This window comes from Python bivittatus, unplaced genomic scaffold (genome assembly GCF_059951505.1).
Source record: "Python bivittatus isolate LINGU-HERP-01145 unplaced genomic scaffold, Pbiv_v1 ctg000020_np1212, whole genome shotgun sequence".
Lineage (NCBI taxonomy): Eukaryota > Metazoa > Chordata > Lepidosauria > Squamata > Pythonidae > Python > Python bivittatus.
In genome coordinates this window covers 49,094,255-49,101,183 of record NW_028277030.1, presented here as the reverse complement: position 1 = coordinate 49,101,183, position 6,929 = coordinate 49,094,255, and positions in this window count along the sequence as shown.

The window sequence follows — 6,929 nt, the reverse complement described above, 5'->3', positions numbered from 1 at the left end:
TAGTAGGGATTTGTTCTGCTCTCCTTGATTTTACTGGAAGCCTGGAGAGAATTTAATTCCAAATTTGCCTATTGAGAGGAGATGGATATGAAAGTAGCCCAGAAAACTAAGTGTTAAACAGCACGTGGGGACAGGGCTACCAAACAAGAATTATGCCAAACAGGAACAAGTAATAAAGACCCCAGAGTCTAAACTTGGGCTTGGGTAGCAAATAATATGTCAGACTTATTTCCAAAAATGTTGTACAAGCAACTCCCCAAACCTAATCAGATTCGTGAGAAAAATCCGATGGAATTCTGTCTGTCTGCTTAGACCTGTAGCTTGAGACAAATTCTCAGCAAAGCAACAGATTCCAAGATAGAATTTGCAACAGGATTCTGAACATGGAAAACATAAAGCCACTGGGTAATCTCAAGGATAATTTTGCTTACTGCAGTCCTCATGGATTTTCACAAAAAATTCTACTTCTGTTATTCAAAGGGTAGGGAGGGGGGTGCAGTCACATCTAGTCGGTTTTGGTTTTTGTTTTCTGGTAACCACCTAGAAAGGAAGCCAACTTGATACCAAATGGTGCATAAGGCACATAGTATTATTCTTTAATTCATACATTAAATCAGAGGTAGAAAGAGGCCATGTGGCTAAAAAAGTAGACTACCTAAAATGAATAGTACCTTACAAATTGCCTTTTTCTGACTGTTGCCATGACAGTTGCAGTAGTCAACCCAGAAACTGTAGCTAATAGTCATTGTTTAATGAATTCTTGGCCATTTAATTCCAGAGCCCATGCTCTGCTTAAATTTAACAGATTTTTGTCTGCTGGTTTGTAGACCCTAGAAAAATACCCTTTTATTTAATGGACAACAGAATTGCCCTGTGCTACAACAGCTCTTTCTCTGTAATTCAGATGATTCTTCATTAGCAAACAATGGAGGCTTTGGGAAGTGGATCTTTTTGGAGTGAATATTCTTATGAGTGCACAGTGTATGTTTATCCAGATCATCTTCAGCTATCCCTCACTGCTGATCCTGTGGGCTGGGAATTGTAGCTTAGCAATATCTAGAAGAGCACACATTGTGTTTTTATGATGAGAGCTCTATAAACCTTTCCTAACTTCATGCTCCCCAAATGTCTTAGGACCACAACTCCGAAACTCTCATTAGTTAGGCTTGCCAGGAATTCAGGGACCTGTAGTCTCATCACATCTGAAGGACATTAGATTGGGGAAAGCTGAGTTGCAGCATGGACACACCCTTGAAAGTGAAATCAGTACTCTCAAACAAGCTCGGCAGAAGATCCCAAACAGGTGCAATTTGTGACAACTCAGCTGTTGAACTATAATTATCCTGGCTTCCTAGAAATGCTGGCAGTTGTAATTTAGTAATATGTAGGAGACCACAGGCTGCCTAACCCTGTAAGAAACCTGATTGTTAACCTGAGAATAAATCCACAGATATCCTAGAAAACACACATAGCACCAAACTGAAAAATGTTCAATATACATTAAGTCATACCATAGCTGGGCTGCAAAACTCTGGATGACCACTGGATGACAGCAAAGAGATTTTACTGTGCAGATTTCTGCAGCACATATATAGTATGCCTTAATGTATAGTAAAAGCTATACATTAGTGGCAAAAACTAAGCTACCAGGGCTGTGATTGCACCAAGGCTGCATTCTACAGAATGCAGAATGTATGAAATTATCGCATGCAGTCTAGTGTTAACACAGAACAATACTAGTAGTACTATCACTAGCATACTACTATGCTAGTCATGTATCACAGCTGAAGCGTACTGTATTCAGGCATAGTGAACAAACTGATAAGTAGGTAGAATTGTGTTTGCAGGTTTTCCATAGCCTTTCATCTGATCTAAGCAAAGCCTGACTGCAGGACTATGTTGAATCTTACAAAGGAGCCATAATAAATCAGAATCCTGTTAAATCAATATCTAGTAATGCTCCTCCAGATGTTGTTGAACTATAATTTTCAGCAGCCCAAGCCTTTGTGACCAGTATGTTCAGCAACCTCTGGAGGGCCACACACTGAATGTCCATGTCAGACGGAGACTGGAATCAACAGGAAGAGAAAACAAGCTATTCCATTACTTGCTGGAATTCAATCTTCTACATGAACCTTTCTCCTATCTTACACTGGTGTAAACTAGATCTGTCTGTTTCCCTCCTCCAGCACTCTCTTTTGCATTGCCTTTCATGGATTTTTATTAAACCATCCTCCAGTGTAAGAAAGAACTACTGAACCTATTCTTTTTTCAGTGAAAAGCTTTTTGTGTTTTATCGCTATTTAAAAATGAGAGGGGGGAAAATAATTATCCTGCTGAAATCTGTCCTATCAGTTCAGGTTGAAGCTTTTTAACAAGCTGTAAACATGGAGGAGGGATGAGCCCTGGAAAGAAACATGCCCTTAAGCTCTCTCTGTGGGCTGGTTCTGGTCTGTTGATATTCACTGAATGTGTTTTACTTCAGGAAGGCAAAAGGTGGTGGGACCTGATGAGGTACACAGCTCCTAATGGCTTTAAATTAAAAAACAAAACCAGAAACATTGCAGGCAGTCTCCTTTAAGAAAAGAACCAAATAAGAATGAGGAGTCCCTGTAGGAGAATAAGGAGCATAAAACCACAGAAATATAGTATGATCTACTGAAATGTTAAATAAAGATCCTTTCTTGCACACCAGTCTTAGAAAAATTGCAGATATACAAACACTCTTCTTTAGCACAAATACAATCAGCTCTTCTCTCCTCCAGGTAGGAAAGCCATTTCTAAAATAAATATGCTTCATTGCACATTTAATAATTGGATTACCATCAATCAGCAAGAGGCTTGAGGATATGAAATGCCTGTAGAAAATCAGAACCACAGAGCAAGTGCCTCGGAGTTAGTACAAGTAAGTCTTCAGATCGGTTAGTACTGTATTATTGGTGCTGATTTGCTGTGTCAGTTTCAAATGGATTAGTGGCAAACCAAGAAGAAGAAAAAAGGACAATTCTGATATCTTTCTTCTTGAAAATATAATTATTTCTAGAGGGGACTGATTTAACACAACCATGTAACTCTGATGCTACTTTCTTAAGTGCCAAATTCTCTTTGGCTTCAGTGTTATAAACTTTAATGGTAAAAAGTAATATTATTTAAATTATATCAAGAATCATCTGCTGAGATTCAGAGAACTCAAATAATCTTTCTCTTAGTTTGTCCCATCTCAGTATAAATTGCTGTAGGATATTTTTTTGAGTCTTAGCAAGTTAAATACTGCTAGATGGATATTATTAAGACAGGTGTTATCATCCTTGAGGTGGCCAGGTTTCACTTAACTTTTTGGAGGAAGGATGAAGGCTGGAGTGAAAGGGAATGGGCAGAAGGAATCAATGGCCCCAAAGTGGTGGGTGTGACTGGGCAATTGAAACCCAACCCCTTTTTAATGTGTGTTGCATGCATCACAGATATATAAAAAGAGTCCAAGCTTTGATCACTCAGTCACACCCACCATTTTGATGTTGTTGATCCTCCTTGCAGGCACTCCTGCTGAAGCAGGTAGGACAGTGATCCAAAGTGAGGGCTACCATGTTGCACACCTGCAGTGCTGCAGCCATTAGGTTGCCTACCTCAAATATTATCTTAAACTATTTATATACTGCATAACCTTGAACTAACACTATTTCTCAGCTTAAAGTACCTCCACAGGATTGTCTTATGAGAAACAAACTTGAGGGAGTGTTGTATACTCTGTCTTGAGCAGCTAGAGGAAAGATGGGACAGAAATCTAACCAATAAGCAAAACACTCCATTGGATGCAGAGGAATTGATTTTCAGGTAATGCCCTTAATTCAACTTTTAAAATGGGTTATAGTTGAAGTTGCACTCTAGAGCATCAACGCTCTTCTGACTAACCATGTAAGATCCTGTTGCACATTCCACTGAATGAATGAATGAATGAATGAATGAATGAATGAATGAATGAATGTGTGTGTATTCTTCCAGTGGGATGTGCAATCCAAATGTATATTAACTCAGAAAAATTGTGTGTTTGGTGAGGTTTATGCCCAAATTATGCATTATAGGCTTAAAGTATTTTGAGGTGGTGGCATCATGTAGCAGATCTTGTCTGATCTAGGAAATGAAACAGGAACAGACCTGGTTAGTACTTGGCTGGGTGGCCATCTTGGAACTCCAGGGCTAATGGCTAAATTGAAAAGATTAAGAAACGTCCTGGAAGAAGGCAATAGCAACCCACTTCTGAAACGCTACCAATAAAACTGTATTGGAGCAGTCAGCAAGAATTAACCTCAACTTGAGGGCACCTTTACATTTTTTGCAAAGAAATGTACCTTGAAATTAATTGCAAATGAACTGGAACCCCCAAATTGTACACTTCAAACATCAAGTTTATATTTAAAGACATTACTCTCTGAAGAAATTCTACTTTCTGCATATTGCCAATATATTTATGCATTCACCTGCCATCTTCTTGCATGTTGTATTTCTTGTCAAGATGTAACTGAAACCCAGATTTTACAGGTACAACTTTGACTATTATCTTCTATGTATGAGGACATACTGTATATTCCAAGCTGTGAAAGCATACTTTAGTAGAAGTAAGGAGTATTAGATATAAATTTTTAGAAATAGATTTTCACCTTTTAAGTTTTGAAGATATTCTACTATGACCTATATGGAGCCCTAATCTTCTCTAATATTTAACCATAGCTTCATAGTACAAACAATGGCTTGGTTACAACCATTGCCATTCCACTGGCTTATGCAGTTCTAGCTAGCTATGACCATCTAGTGCAAATTCTTCTTTTCTCTGAGCAGCCAAACTTACTTTCAGAAAAGCCAGATACAAAGTTGTACAGCTTATTTTTTCCTAGCAGGAGCAGAGATTTGTGACGAATTGTGAGAGAGCCTGTTTTTTCTCCCTCCCTGGCAGTGTTGCTCACATGCATTCATGAAATATTGACTGTTTCATGAATGCATGAAAACAAATCCTGGTGATCAGTTCCAGATTCTAATGACACCAGCACCAATCCCAGTACTTGGTTCCATGAAATCCAGCTACTAACCTTGTAATATTTAACACAATTATTGACAATATTTTTTCATCAAATCATGGTGTAGTATTACCATTCTTAGGGAAGAACATATGGAAAATCTATTTCATTTTCATCAGTTTGTATGTTGTCTTCCTTTCAGGACTTCTGAGATATTTGCATTAAGAGCTAATAGACAAAATGTGAATGTGAAAGTCTTAGGTCTGAATCCAGCATTTGTTATAACAAAATGAATTATCTTGCACTTTCTTTATTACGGTCATAGGCCAGCATATCTCTTGACCTAGGTAAAACAATATATACAGGCAATGAAGGCTTATAATAATAAATGAACATTTGAGGGGGAATAAGGCAACAAGGAACAAGGATGATCCTCATTTTGCAGCAGTCCTATACATAAGCTTACCTGGCAATCAGTTATATTGGAGAGGGGATATTCTGTCCAGGAAAATAGGCACATGATACCACTGCATGTGATATGCATCTGAGTGCATTCAAGATGCCCATGGATAATATACCTTGGGGCGCTTCTTCAAGAGTGGGAAGGGCTGGATTATATCACCTGGTGGTCCTGGAAAAGCCACTGTTCACTAAGCATCCGGTAACAGAAGCCTAAAATGATTCAATGCCATCCCAGAATCCTGTGGCAAAGCAGTACCAAGAACTGCATGAATATGATTTATTAAGGGTTCCCAGACTGAGATCATATTAAATACAGTACAGGTGGGAAAATCAGGAAGATGGTAGATATTTCACGTCTTCAGAGTATGCGCTTGTATTTGCAGCACTGATCACCTAAGAAGAGGAGGGAAATCCAGCTATTAAAGAGACAACATTAATTTTTAGCAACCTTCTGCTCCCACTTCTGCCACCTCATATTCCATAGCGCCTGTGGCTTTGTAAAGCCTATAAAGGGCAGCAAATCAGTGCATTTTGAAGTAAGAATGGGCTGGGCGAGGTGGGTCCAGTTTTTCTCTAATTACACTCTGCTGCAGGCTGCAACAGTCGCGTTGCGCCCTTCACTGGCCTTCCAATTTCCCCTAGCTGAGCCCCGCGTTTTCCAAAGGGCGGGAAAGGAAACCCTCGCATTGAGATTTAAGCCCAGGATCAACCATGAAACTTCTACTCTTCGGATAATCACGGACTATGGCGCAGGGTGCCACGCGCCCTGGCAGTGAAGAGAGTCGCAGCCAGCCAACATGCACCTTAAGCCGCCTGACGATACAGAAAAGCGCAGCCTCCCCCACCCCGCCCCGAGAAGTTAAATGTTGGCAGTCGCACTTCACTCCAGGGAGGGTGGCCAAGAAAAAAAAAATCTCTGCAGTTCCAAAGAGAAGAGCTCTCAGGGAGAAGGGCTCATGCTTGTGAATAATTGAAAGCCCGCAACTAGATGAATGGGGAGAAGAGCTCTGCAAAACAGGGAGTTGTCCGAAAGGAGGGAAAAGAGTCTAGGCTAGGTCGTTGGGGGCGGAAGAACAGTCGTCTTCCCCAGGGCGAGGGTTCACCCAGGCTGCCTTTCAAGACATCACAATAACTAATAAAGAGAGAGAAGCCCTTCCTCAGAGCCGCCTTCCTTAAGCTTCAATCACACGATCTCTTAGCGCAGCCTTCTCTCATCTGACCCCTCCAGATGCCTTGGGATGACAACTCCCACATTTCAGCCCTGTCTCGAATTCAGGGAATTGTAGTCCTAACGCATCTGGACGACGTCAAGTTGAGGTAGGCTGCCCTAGGACATCCTGCGCGGCTCCAGTGCTTCCACGATGGCAACGCTACTATGCAGGATGCCTCGGGTCTTCCCAAAGAGCAAGCAATTGAGCTCTTATTTCGCGAAGAAACGTTGCTTCCCTCCGTCAGCCC